This window comes from Halyomorpha halys, unplaced genomic scaffold (assembly GCF_000696795.3).
Source record: "Halyomorpha halys isolate HHAL.00 unplaced genomic scaffold, Hhal_1.1 Scaffold76.1, whole genome shotgun sequence".
NCBI lineage: Eukaryota > Metazoa > Arthropoda > Insecta > Hemiptera > Pentatomidae > Halyomorpha > Halyomorpha halys.
Window position 1 is genome coordinate 1,115,345 of NW_027110545.1, and position 14,877 is coordinate 1,130,221.

Genomic DNA, 14,877 nt, shown 5'->3' on the forward strand with positions numbered 1-14,877 from the left:
CCGGTTACAGGAAACACTTGAATGGATAAATAAGTTTTAAAAAAACACACGCAAAAAATAATAGTATTAATAAAATAAAATAATTTAATGAATAAATACGTTAAAACACACAAATAAAGAGGTCAACATATTAAAATAAATAAATAAAACAAAGAATAATCTCCGAGCTAATTCCCATGCAGGTGATTGTGTATGATCCCAAGGGAGTCCAAAATAATATTTTCTGACAAGATCGCAAAATCCCCGATGCTAACACCAAGTCCTTCTAAGAAGCTCCTTGTTCTATCTGGTATTGTTCCACGAGTAATACTTCTTATCATAATGTAACTTCTCTTGTTCACAATCTTCCTAGTCTTGAGGTTATTACTCGAAGAAATGACTATCCTTTTACTCTCTTGAGGACTAAGGACTAACAGTGCCCTTGGTAGCTGGGTCAGTAAACGTCCTTGTGCGTGCCCACTCGCTGGGGACGGATATGGCTGCATCAACTGGCATCTGACGTCATGGCCCAACCCAACTCTACTCTGTCTTCAGTTATTTTCGTTTCCAAGAGGAAATCTCAATGAGGATATTATAATTTTTTTTTCATCTTAAGAAGATATAACGGTTTTATAATTTAACCTCTCGATAAATATAAGGTATTTCCAAGGATAATATATCGAATTTATTTTATCTTTTTGTACAGTAGGTCCTGTTTCTACAGTATGAGTATTCATTATGTTGTGTTAAATGTAAAATGTTTTACCATGTTAAATGTTTTAAGTATATGATTGTGAGCAGCCCTATTTAAAGTCATGTTATATGAGTAAGAGCTCCTAGCGGATTTTTCGAGCAACATGTTTTATAACCTTTCCTTCCAAACCTTCATGTTATTGTTTTCTTCTAAGTTTTGATTAAAATAATTTATTACGAAATGCTTAAATTTAAGGAAAAGTGGAAGTTTGGTTACTGATTGTTTTGTTGATCTTTCTAGCCTGTGAGGAAGAGAATGAAGAAGTGTTAATTGACAACTGCATTACATTATTGTCATTGTCTTCCAGTGCTTTATTCGATTTAAAGACATCCAAAACAATACTGATACACAACCAAAACACAATACAATACCAACGAGCAAGTAAGTTAACACAACAACAAACAAAATTGTGACGAGCTCAGTTGGTTTGTTGCGTGACGTCGTTCTCCATTTAGCACATCTAGTAACAGACTCTCAACCATGTTAAATGTTATATCGTTTTAACATGCTAAAAGAAAGAAATATTTCTCCATTTAACATAACTTTTTTTCATTTAACACGCTTTAACATGTTAAACTAAAAATCATGTAGGGGTATAGTGAAACCTCTTCATTTATCTGAGAATACTTATGATTGATTATACACTGAATTTGTCTACTATTAATATGAAAATAGTTGTCTGTAGGAATTCAATATAAATTTAAATGTGCACTAACTTTAAGAACACTAAGATTCAATGTAGAAACTATAATGGCTTGGAGAATTTAACCCTACGCTGCATTCCTTTAGTTATTGCTTCCACTTAATTTTATTTTATTTTTCTCTTTCCTTGGTGCTGTACTCTAAGTTTTAAATGTCAAACGTTTTTTCCTACGCCTAATAAAGTTTATGGAGTGTAAACTGAAAGCTATGATTTGATATTGATATGACATCAAAACATTTTTAGATGGAAGAAGGCAGGTCCGAGTGGTGATCAATAAGGTACCAAAAAACTATTCTGATGAATTAACTGACAGTTAGTCTTTCAATTTAAACAGCCCTGACGAACCCTGCAAAGTGGGGCGAAACGTGGTGTAGCAATAATTTTTTTTAAATTTATTTAATGTAATTTACAACTGTAAAAAATAATAAGTACAATAAGTAGGTATGTGGAATGTTTCATCCACACTTGAAAATCATGGGAAGGAACCACCCATTGTAGGTACTTCAAGCATCAATTAAAATTAGAAGGTCCTGTGGCCATCTTCTTTTCAGACGCCTCGGAGGATTATCAGGGATTGTTAAGGATGAGATATTAAGAATTAATGGGTTATGATGGGTAAGGAACAGCCCTGACGAAGCACAACAAAGTGGGGCGAAATGTCGAAAAATTAATTTTTGTTTAATTTAATACTATCACTATTCTATATTTGCTGTACTACGTTTCTGACTTATGTACTAATATACCTACCTTTTGTTAAGTGCGCCTATTTATTTTTGAAATATTGTAATATAGTCTCATAAATTGTTATAACTATAAACTTTTTTGTACATTTAAAATAAAAAAACAAAGAAAGAAAATATTGTTGCTGTGGGAGCATTCTTCGCAGGATATTAGCCGTTTGGGGAGAAGTCACTCGGTGTCCGGTTACCAAGAGCTCTGTCCGTGTAGGAGATTACAGGAAGCGGCATCAGATACTATTCTTCGAAAACACGAAACGAGAAGGCGCGAGGTTTCGATGGTGGAAGATAAAAATGTTTTCGAGACACTTTTTTTTATTCTCGAAAAACTCTGTTTCCGACCCACGCGAGACGCTAATTTGGAGGGTCAGCGACTTCTTAGACTTCTATTTTGTATAATCTTAAAGAACAGTTCAAAGTTTTTTCTCTTGATAGCAACTACTTTAGATTTTTTAAATAACTTTGATGATTTTTAATTGAATGACCAATTATACTTTTTCATAGTGAGTTGGTTGTTGACCGCAGATCTTTATATTGGGCCATTTCATATGATATGTTAGTTTGCTAAGGTTAGTTAGTGATACAATTTTATGAAATCAAAACAATTTTATTCAAAATATTTACCCCCATTTTCCTCAATATATTACCAACTTTTCTACACCAGAACTGAAAAAAAAAACCCAGAGATTTATGAAGAAATTAAGTCAAAAAATGTGTTTTTGATCTGAGAATCATTTCCAAAAATTATACCTTTATGAAAGTTGTCAAAAATTCTGAAATAATGAAAATTTGTTAGAAATAAGTATGTCTAATAACCTGGGTGTGGACTTCATAACACAGCACCTTTAGTTGCTTCAATCTGGCATTGTTTTATAAGAGTATAAGTCCTCTCCGATAAACAAAAGCAGGTTTTTTTTTTATACGTTTTAGATATATAATGTCAATATACCTGCAGTACGATCTGGATGCTTTCCTTTCACCTCAGGGAGAAAAGGGAAAATTTATTATTCCAACGCACAGGAAAAATAATTTTTTTAAATGCAAATTTGTCATGCCCTTTCGTCAATATTTAACCACTGATCTGATCGACGCCTGTTGACATATACAATCCACTTTTCATCAAACGTGACTTCAGGTTCAGTTTTTTGCCTAGTAAGCAATGAAACGCCTTATAACGCTTCAGCTGCTACTGCACAGCAAGTTTATCTGGTACTTGTAGATTCATCTTTTTAGCTTTACTAAAGTGTCGAGGAACTGCCGATACATTTGTATTCAATTGTGCTATAAGTCCTTTAACTGTTTTCTTAGGGTTTTCTTCCACTGTAAGCCTGAGTTCATCAGGTTCATCATCACTGGCAATTGTAGGAGGAGGTCTTTCTCTGGGTTGGTTATCCAAATCTCTGTCCCTAGCTAAAAATGTTTCAAACTACTGGCGGATGGCCAATTCTTTATACACTTTATACAATACACTTCCTTGAACAGCCGTGGTAATGCCGAAATAAGCAATACTTATTTTTTATTCAGTTCAAACGTTTTGGCCTAATATCTAGCCTTTATCTGGACTGGTCACAAACCAAAGCATAGACATGAATGATGAAGGCCTGAATCATGGTAACCCGATAATAAATATTTTTGCTCAGTCCGCTGGTGTTCCTCAAGGTAGTATCCTCGGGCCCATCCTCTACACCACCTATGCAGCTGACATCCCAACCAATCCTAACACTATCCTTACCACTTATGCTGATGTCACATGTGTGCTCGCTGTTCATAATAACCCATTAATTGTATCCCAAACTCTTCAATCCCATATCACAACCCTCAAAGAATGGTGTCGTAATTGGAGGATTAACATAAATCTGAACAAATACCATCAAATAACCTTTACCCTTCGTCGTAAACCTACTGACTGCCCAACAGTCTCCTTTAATAATGTTGATCTTGCCTCAGTCGAACAGATCCGATACCTTGTACTGCATCTGGAAAAACTACTAATCTGTAATCCTCACGAAAGACTGAAAAGACAGCAAACTGTCGATTTCGATTATTTCAGCACTTACTAGACAAACGGTCTAAACTTCCAATTCATTACAAAAAACTGATCTACATGGTTGGTAGGATAGAGACCTACCAATAGGTGTTTTTTTTTAATTGTGAGAAATTGAGTGTTTGCGGCTTTAACGCACAGCCTCCACTGGTTCACTACCAGTGATGCGGCGAGAGGGATGCGCTGGGATCTTTTGAGCTCTGCTCTACCCCTCACACGTGGTGGATAAAATGGGCTCAGGGATCCTCAGGTCGATTCTGTAAACATTGTATATAAGAATGTAAATGTGACTTTTTTTCATACACTTAGTTTGATTATGTCCATTTCGTTTATTCTTCTGTTTGTATATATTTCAGAGAGATTTTTTCATCATATATTTATTTTATTTTATTTTAGTATGAATGAGATCATTCATCACTATTACCTATTGCCCACAACTGTGTAGCAGATGACAATATCTATTAATAAATAAAATGTATTTTAAATAAAAAAAAATTGTGAGAAATGTAGATAGCCCAGCTTGTGTGTATAATTTGTTATAGGTTTATATAAATGATTTTCAATCTAATTTTCCAGTCAAGTAACAACACTGATATATGTTACTATGTATTGTGCAGGCTAACTTTGTTTGTAGGGGGCGGCGCAATAAACAAATAAATATATCATAATATAAATTCATAAAATAATATAAGTTCATTGTGAAATAATGTGTATTTATTATTTATAAAATGATTGTACTATATATGTTGTATTATATTTATAAATATAGACTGGAGCAGACTATAGAAAGCTGTGACAAAAGGTCTGACATCAGAGCGCTTACACAAACGGTGTCAGGTTGCAAGGTCTGCTCGGGGCAGGTTCACCAAGGAGTCGTTCAGCATTTAGTTCTCTTATCACTTCAGCAAATTGTTCGGTATTGTATATATTGATTTAATTAATTATCGATTGTATATATTAGCATATTATTACATACAAATATCTTTTTTTTCGAATAGATATTAATTCATTTTCTATAATTTTTTTAATTCATTTTATTGAAGAAATTTTTTTTTAAATAATAATACTTTTTATTTATTGATAGATATTACAATCTGCCACACAGTTGTGGGCAACAGGTAATAGTGATGAATGATCTCATACATACTAGAATAATATAAAATAAATTAAATAAATGAATAAAAAAAAAAAAAAACTCTAAATATATACAAACAGAAGAATAAACAAAATTAACATAATCAAACTATCTGTATGAAAAATAAATAAATAAAATAACATAATGATAAAATAATATAGTCTCTAGTCACATTTACACACTAATATACAATATTGAAGAAAATTAATACAATCTACCGCAAATTAAGGACATAAAGTATTAGTGTTCAAATACTTATTCACACAATATATACTTGCAAAAGTAGAAGGAAAAAAAAATTAAATTCATAATTATAATAATAAAGAAATATATAGATGAAAGATAATACTATCTTGATTTATATAAATAATAGTATGAATCTATTTCAAAAGTATAATAAAATAATACTAATCACATAATAAAAATAAAATAAAATAAAAACAACTTACATGACAAAGAAAATTAAATGTAACAATAAAATTAAAAAAAACATTCGCATATATATTTTATTTTCATTAATAAAATGTGCTAATTTAAAAATTATACAAAAAATGGTTTATAACAATTTAAAAAACAAAAATATAAACAATGAGACAACATCCATCTGTCGAATTGTGTGTGGAATTTTAACTTAAAATGTAAATAAGGAACCTTTAAAAAAATACGTTATACCTATATAAATATAAACCAATTGAGCTCTTTCTAGTGTAGCCTTTTAATAAACTGAATAATTATTCTGGATAGCTACTAAAAATATTTGATTCTAATTTTACTTTATTTGGGACAAGTACCCAAGAAGAGAATGGTATCTTCCTTTTCATCGGAGTTACATATCGGGCAGTTATCGGTACTATCATGATTTCACCACGATTTCACACATAAATTTTTTAATTCCACTCTACATCAGGATTACATATATACAACATTCTATAAATTAGTAGACGTAAGATAGAACATAAAAAAAAAAATCGTTGATTATACTTGCTATGAAGAATCAATAGAGTCCAGAAAAATTATTATATATATGTATGTATAGTTGACCGTAAAAATTGATATATAGGGAGATGGTCAGGGTTGCGGTCAATAGTGAAACAAAAATAGTTTAAATTGTAAACTATTTTTGTTTCACTATTGACCGCAACCCTGACCATCTCCCTATATAAAACTTATTATAGTGGAATGATGTTGTTTAGGAGCGCGGGACAAATGTGGTTTTTATAATATAATTTTTAATTATTTAAATTTTGTTATTTACAACTGAAACAGGACAGGAACAAAAGATGGAGTAATGTGTTCAAAAGTATGGGAGGACCCCTCTGGTTGAGAGCTGCTAGGGACAGGGATAGCTGGAAGGAGAAATGGAAAGAACTGGCCTCCCAATAGGGCTGGTCACCCCGGGAAGTGCTCACTATTACTGTCCAAAGGGAAGGCCTATGCAGGAAAGAAAAGTGAAATAAAAAATAATGTTTTGTCAATTAATAAATATATATTTTTTTCAATCTCCTTTAAATGTGAATATTTGTATTATATTTTGAATAATTTCAATTTTTGCATTAATAAAAGGCTATTTCATCATTTAAAACTGTATGCAATTATATAAAACTAGCAAATTTGATATTAAACATAAAATTACATGATACAAACATGTAGAGAATCTACCCATTGATAGAACTCCAATAACATTACTAAATAAGAAGATCTCGGGACCATCTTCTTTTCAGACGCCTAGGGGATTGTCATGTATTGAAGGAGAAGCCAGGTTAGAAACAAGTTGGTTTGGGTGGTTGGGAAGTTTATCATGGAAGGATTGGTATCTGGTTCTGGCCAAATTGGCAACATATGGAACATTGAGGTCCTGATGGATGACTTGATTTGTCACAAAGTAAGGAGCATTAAGGATTTTGGACTGCAATAATATAAAATTAAAACCTTTTGGTGCGAGTGATGTATATATCTTCAATATTTCACTTGCATCCCCAAGTATCAAGTGGACTCGTATGAGTATGAGTGGGCTCGTCTTCAATTTACCGCTATGTGATTTCGGAAAAAAATTCAAAAAAGAGTATATGGCTCCATTAAACCATCAAATTCCTCCCGAATCCAATCCTTACAGTCCAAAATCCTTAATGCTCCTTACTTTGTCACAAATCAAGTCATCCGGACCTCAATGTCCCATATGTTGCCGATTTGGCCAGAACCACATACCAATCCTTTCATGATAAACTTCCCAACCACCCAAATCCACTTTTTTCTAACCTGGCTTCTTCATTACCTAATAATCCTCCTAGGCGTCTGAAAAGAAGATGGCCTCGAGATATTCTCCTCTAGAGATGTTATTGGAGTTCTATCAGTGGGTAGATGTCACCTACAGCAAATTTACTTGTTGTATATATTTTTATACAGTTGTAAATAACAATAAATAAATTATTAAAAAAAAAAAAGTATATGGGAAAAATATGAAGAAAACATTTTTATTTTCCTGTTGCAATAAAAATACATATTTACGGTTTTTAATACGGACATAAAGGATGTTAAATATTTTCCTGCCAAGAATAAAATAGTTTATGAACGTCATATAAAATAGAAACATATTTAAAAGAACCAATTAATTCCTTATCTTTATGGCTATAATCGAACTGCATTTGAACGAACGTAGTTGAGCTTTGGGACTAAGTAATAAAACCAATCGTAAAATCCAGTACCACAAATAAAATTATGTATAAAGACTTCCCGAAATGGTTTGGATTAGATTTGAAATACATATAACTATTCTTCCACTATAAAACAATTCAATTTTTTACGTGGTTTCTCATTGGATTCTCGAAGATCTCTGAGTTGACCGAAAAGTATTTTTTTTTTTTTAACACATAATTTTCGGTAAATTTATCCTCCAAAAGATATTTTTTATAAAAATAAAAATTTGTTAAAGTAGGTTCCGTTAAGTTGTTAAGTTTCTTCACACAAATGCTATGAATTTTAAACATTTCCAGTTCAGTTTATATTGAAATATTCAATTACTATAGCTTCATAGCATAAATTAATAAACATTATCATCAAAGCATTGTTTTTCGTAAAAAAAAATCTATTAAAACAAAATACGCCTTTTTTACACGTTGATTCTACTAGACATTCAAATACCTAGGAATTAAAAAATCCCTGTTTGAGATTGAGTTCCAACTAAATACCTGTATAAATTGCACGATTTGCTGATTTAAATCTCAATAAATTTTTTTTTAATATATATTGAAATTTACAACTGTCTATTATATTATACATTAAGTAAATTTTATCTGAGTTATAATGCAGTGATACAGGCGTGTAGAGATACTACCCATTGGTAGCACTCTAATGAAGTTTTAGCAGGCCTCGTGGCCATCTTCTTTTCAGGCACCTCGGAGGATTGTCAGAAATGGAAAAGGAGGCCAGGTTAGAGAGTTTATAATGGAAGGAATGACATCTGGTTCGGGCTAGATCGGTTACACGTGGAACATAAAGGTCTTTATGTATGATTTTATTTGTGACAAAGTAAGGATCATTGAGGATTTCACGAAGAATTTTGAATTGCAAGGATTGAATACGAGAGGAATTCGAAGGTTTAGTGGAGTCCCAAAGCTCAACTCCGTATGTCCAGATTGGCCTTATTATAGTCATCGGCATACGTGGTGAGGATAGTGTTAGGATTGGTTCGAATGTCAGGTGTAGACGGTGTAGAGGATGGGACCAAGGATACCTACTACTACCTTGAGGAACACCAGCGGACTGAGAATAGAAGGATGAATAGGAACCACTGTGGTTTACTTGGAAAAATCTATCAATGAGAAAGGAACGAATGATGAGAAAGTATGTAGGATGTAGGAATTTACGGAGTTTGTAAAGCAGTCCCGGGTGCCAGACTCGATCAAAAGCCTTTTCTATAAAGCTTAAACATAAAATAAACAAAAGTTGAATTCAAGTAAAATAAAAAGGCCTTTTAGATAAAATAAAATAACTAGATAAATTATGAAAACGAAAAGATCTAATTCTAAAGAGCCCCAAAGCTCAACTCCGTATGTCCAGATTGGCCTTATTACAGTCATGTAGATCAGTCTTTTGTAATCTGTTATAAGTTTAGACCGTTTGTCTAGTAAGTGCTGTAATAGTCGAAATCGACGAGCAATTTCCTGTCTTTTCAGTATTCTGTGAGGATTCCAGGCTAGTCATTTGTCCAGATGTAGTCCAAAGTAGCGAATCTGTTCGACAGGAGTAAAATAAAGTTTTAAATCTATATTTGCTATATATAGGTTATTATATAAATAGTTGTACGGATTGGCTCAGTGGTAAGGCATACTAACTCGGTGGTACTAACTCCTTGGACAGATAATTACTTATTACTAATTACATAATTCTCATCCTTAATCGGAGAAATACGAGTCAAGCACGATTCTGACTAAATCACCTCCTTGCACTACCGTTGGCCTAGTACTTCGTTACAAATTTATTTTTTATATTTACAAATGGAAATTAATTCGAATTTTTAAATCACTAAATGCTATTTTATATTTATAAATCCTTATTTTAATTAATTGTTTATTGAAATATCCACTGTAATTGAAAAACAAACAAAAAAATAGACAGAACTGGTTCATCGAAAGATCCCACGGAGTCTTGCTGGGAAAATGGAATATTCAATAGTACTATTTTTTTTTCAGTACGTTTTACCGTTTCTCAGCCTCAAGAAGAGCACCGTTGTACGTAAACACGAATCATTTCGGCACACATGTTTTGATCTGTATTTAAAACTCGGTCACTTCTAAACCCTTCCAATTTAGTTCAAAATTAGTTGGTAATTTATATTGTTTTTAAAAAAAAATATATAATGAATTGTAAAAAATAGAAGATCTATTATTAGATGTAGATATAATTGTAAACATACGTTTTCATACATTGTTTTAACTACTGTCCAAACTTTACTAAAAGATGCAAACAAAAAATAAATAATAATAATAAAATCTTGAAATTTCATCTTAGATCCGTTTTTAATGTGAATATTTATTTGAACTGTATTGGAAACAGAATTTTCAAGCTAACTATTTAACAAAAATAATAAACCAGAATTTAACTGGATACATTATTTTTTACATTTATTTTTCGGTTATTGGTTTTTATTGATTCATATATAATAATAATTATAATTTATAATATAAATTTATCTATAACATTCAGAATAGTTAGATATTTTATCATCATGTTTTTAGTTGTAAAATTATTTATTATTTTATTTATTTACATTAATTTATATGAATTAGGCTTATAGCAATGATGATATGAGGAATCATTAATTCGTAATTGGGCCTCTTTTGTATTAAAATCAATTTTTAATTGAACCTTTTTTTGAATTATAATTGATTTTTAATCAAATGTTTTTAATGTTTTATGAATTATTATTAATTTTTAATAGACCAATTTTGAAACAAAATTAATTTGTTGTTGGACCTCTTTTGAATTATTATTAATTTTTAATTGAACCCATTTGAATTATTATTAATTTTTAATTTAACACCTTTTGAATTATTTTTAATTGGACCTCTTTTGAAAGAAAATTAATTTTTAATCAAACCCCTTTTAAATCAAAATTAATTTTTAATTGAACTTCTTTTGAATTATTATTAATTTTTAATTTAGCACCTTTTGAATTACTATTAATTTTTAATCGAACCCGTTTTAAATCAAAATTAATTTGTAACGGAACTTTTTATGAAATAAAATTAATTTTTCGTTGAATCCATTTTGAATTATGATAAATTTTTAATTGAACCCCTTTTGAATTATTATTAATTTTTAATTGGACCTCTTTCCAATTCATATTAATTTGTAATTGAACCTATTTTCAATTAAAATTATATTGTAATTAAACCTCTTTTAAATTAAAATTTATTTTTAAGCGAACCTCTTTTGAATTAAAATTAATATGTAATTGAACCTCTTTTGAATTAAAAATAATTTCCAATGTTAAATTCAAATTCCAATAATAAAGCTTATAGGGTCTTAAAATAAGAGACACACATTTAGTGGTTCCTTATTTCACAAAGACACTAAGATGCCTTAAAATGGCGATTCCTTGAATCCAAGGGCGCCTTGATATAAGACAATCGGGCGAAATCACTATGCACAACGTATATCGGTGAATTCTCTAAGAATTTTAGTATTTCTTTTAATCTTCTTTAATAAATAGTAAATCATTTCGAAAACACACAAATATAAAAGAAGTTGAAATTTATGTATCACTATAACTGTAACTGTATGATTGTTACAGTCATGATTGCTCTGTCGAACTGGGTCTGGCATGATCGTTAATAGTACCAGTATTATTAGTGAAGTAACTGTCGCGTTAACTATCATATGCATACACCTAGACAGTAAACTATCATACACTTTCCGTTATTGAGACAAACGTAATTTCCACATTAATTTTAGGGATTTTTAACATATAGATGTCCTTGTTTGACTTCGGAGTAAAAGAAAATGAAATAGATTTTAAAATGGGGAGGAATTAGGGGGAACTCGCGTATCGATTTATTTTAGCGTTTTGAATTTCTTTGATATGTTTTATTAATTTATGCTATGAAACTATATTAATTGATAAATTTAATATAAATTGAACTTATAACAACCATCAATTGTTGTGATAAAGTATAATAGTGTAAATTGATTGTGATTAAAATTTGTAATCTTAATGTGAAGAATTGATAAAATAAGGTAATTTTGGACTGAAATAATTGACCTGGGCAGAATAACCTGAAAACAGTATTTAAAAGTGATGTTATTCTAATATTTATATTTAGATTGTCCTTGAGGATGTCCGAAATGCCCGAAACGTTAGACTTAAAAAGAAATAAGGAGTATTTCGTGACTTAAATTGAATAAAATTTATTTTATTTAAATAATAATAATAATCAGTCTCAAGAAAAATAAAAGATTAAACACAATATAATTATTTGAAAACTATTTACCTCTACAATGAATTGAAGACCCACCAAAGTAGAATTCACCTGGAAAAAAAGAAAAAGTAGTTAAGTAATTTTTAAAAGCAACAACAAGAATAATCTATCTCAGGATTATAATTACATTATGAAAATTCACGAAAAGTTTTCTAATTTCAAATTTTATTTTAATTATGAATATTGTTTATTGTGAAATCCATCACTGCTATACAAAATTTGTTTAGTGAACAATTATTTTTTATAAGGAATATTACGTTTTCCAATTTCAGGCGCTTTTAAAATATTGCTCGATTTAACTATCTTAAAGTTTCCTCTTCTCGTTATAAGCTAATATTTCAAAGGACTGTCGCTCTTAGTGGGGCGGGTACGGCTGGGAAGTATTGCCTTTTCATTTTTTTATGACCCTATTTACAGTCATTTCTGATAGACAGTGGGTTATCTGCAGGGTTCCATCCTATTCATACCATGGTTGAAGTTTACAAGTTTATATACGCGTGCCGCTGCAGCTCCGATGTTGAGTGTTAAGGCCTAGGGCCCAAAAACAAATCCACTAATGGCCCAAAAAAGAATTTGTCCAAGAACTTAAAACTGTAGCGAGTTTCGACATGTTTCGCTTTATCACCTTCTAAATGACAGCGACAAAGTGCAGTTGTCATGTGAGATGAAAAATAACTTATAGTAAGGAGAGTAAAATAAAATAAATTAAACAAATAAATAAGAAAAGAAACAATTTTGTACAAATATAACACGAGTTTATAAAATTAATACCACTTACGTATGGATAAAATTACTAATTATTAATTAGAGGAATAGTTTGAGTTCATTCATCTTGAGTTATTTACAATAAAAGCGTCGAAAACAGAAAAAAGTTTATAAGGTTATTTATTCATGGTGTTGTGTTAAATGTAATATGTACAATGTTAAATGTTATAAGTATAGGATTGTGAGCAGCCCTATTTAAAGTCATGTTAAATGTTAAATGCATAAGTGCTCCTAGTGGATTTCCTGAGAAACTTGTTTTATAACCTTTCCTACTAAAACTTCACGTTATTGTTTACTTCTATGTTTTGATTAAAGTCATTTCTTACATCTTGCCTAAATTAAGTGAAAAATGAAAGTTGTGTAAGTTTGGCCACTGAGTGTCTTGATCTTCTAACTTGTGAAGAAGAGAATCAAGATGAGCTAATTGACAGCTGTCATTACATTATTATTATTGTCATCCATTGCTTTATTAGTTATAAAAACATCCAAAACAATACTAACACAAACTACGAGCAAGTAACGTAACACAACAAACAAAATGGTGACGAGCTCAGCTGGTCTGTTGCGTGACGTCATTCTCCATATAACAGATTCTCAACCAAGGTACATGTTATATTGTTTTAACATGGTAAAAGCAGGAAATATTTTTCGATTTAACATGAATATTTCCCTTTAATGCACTTTAACATGTTAAACTAAAGATCATGAATACTCCTATTATCTATTGATTTTTTATTAAATAATCAAATAATAAACGATGTGGGTTAATTTTAAAATTTTAAGAACTCCGAAATATACCTCTACTATTCTTAAGGTATGCCAAACTTAACCAATACTTTTCTCATAAAATTTATTATGAATAAATGCAAATTTATTCTAAAATTTTAATATACTTTAACTTAATTTCACATAACTCAAACTCGAATAAATATCTCTGTTATGGATAAAATCAACTAATTTAATGAATAACCTACAATTTAGCGTCCTTAAAAACCCGTGCATTATAGCAATCACTCCGAGTAACATCTTTGATGGTTTTGATTATATCAGAGATGATTGGAGCCCAGCCTCCCAGATCGGAACATAAACAAAGCAATAACAGAGCTATCTTATCAAGGACGCCTATAATTATGACTAACAGTGAAAATATCATCAATTGATTGATTTTTTCGAGTTTGTAATATGATTTTCTAATAAGGAATGGATTGTAGATAGCATTGCAGGCGAATTTTTTATGTTTGTAGATCTTTATGATTTGTTTTTTTAAATTTAATATGATTTCTAAGCACATATTTAACTAGTTCCCAATCGCACTGAATTTTCTCAACTCTGGTTTTCATTCTGTTAAACATTCAGATAAAAATAAGTAGTTTGTTGTGCTATGATAGATCATCCCTAAAAATTTGTAACATTTATAAAACTTTTTTTAAAATTTATTTATTGCTATTTACAACTGTACATTATAATACATTTAGTAAATCTGATCTAAGTTAAATTGGAGTGTTACAGGCGTGTAGAAAAACTACCCATTGGTAGCACTATAATGACATTTTACATTTGCTGGTCTCGTGGCCATCTTCTTTGCGCCTCGGAGGATTGTCCGGAATAAAAGAGGATGCACGGTTAGAAACTAGGGGTTGAGTGGTTAGGGAGCTTATAATGGAAGCAGTGATATCTGGTTCAGGCTAGATCGGTTACATAGGGAACATTAAGGTCTTTATGTATGATTTTATTTGTGACAAAGTAAGGAGCATTGAGGATTTTACGAAGGTTTTTGGATTGT

At 30.6% G+C, this 14,877-nt stretch overlaps 1 protein-coding gene across 2 annotated transcripts in view; it reads right to left on the reverse strand.

The window, feature by feature from the left end:
• Positions 1–14,877, reverse strand: part of LOC106692901 (uncharacterized) — a gene marked incomplete in the record, with an annotated part of 226,376 nt that overhangs the window by 143,186 nt on the left and 68,313 nt on the right. For both annotated transcript variants that reach the window (XM_067048739.1, XM_067048738.1), the window contains 1 exon segment: positions 12,342–12,380.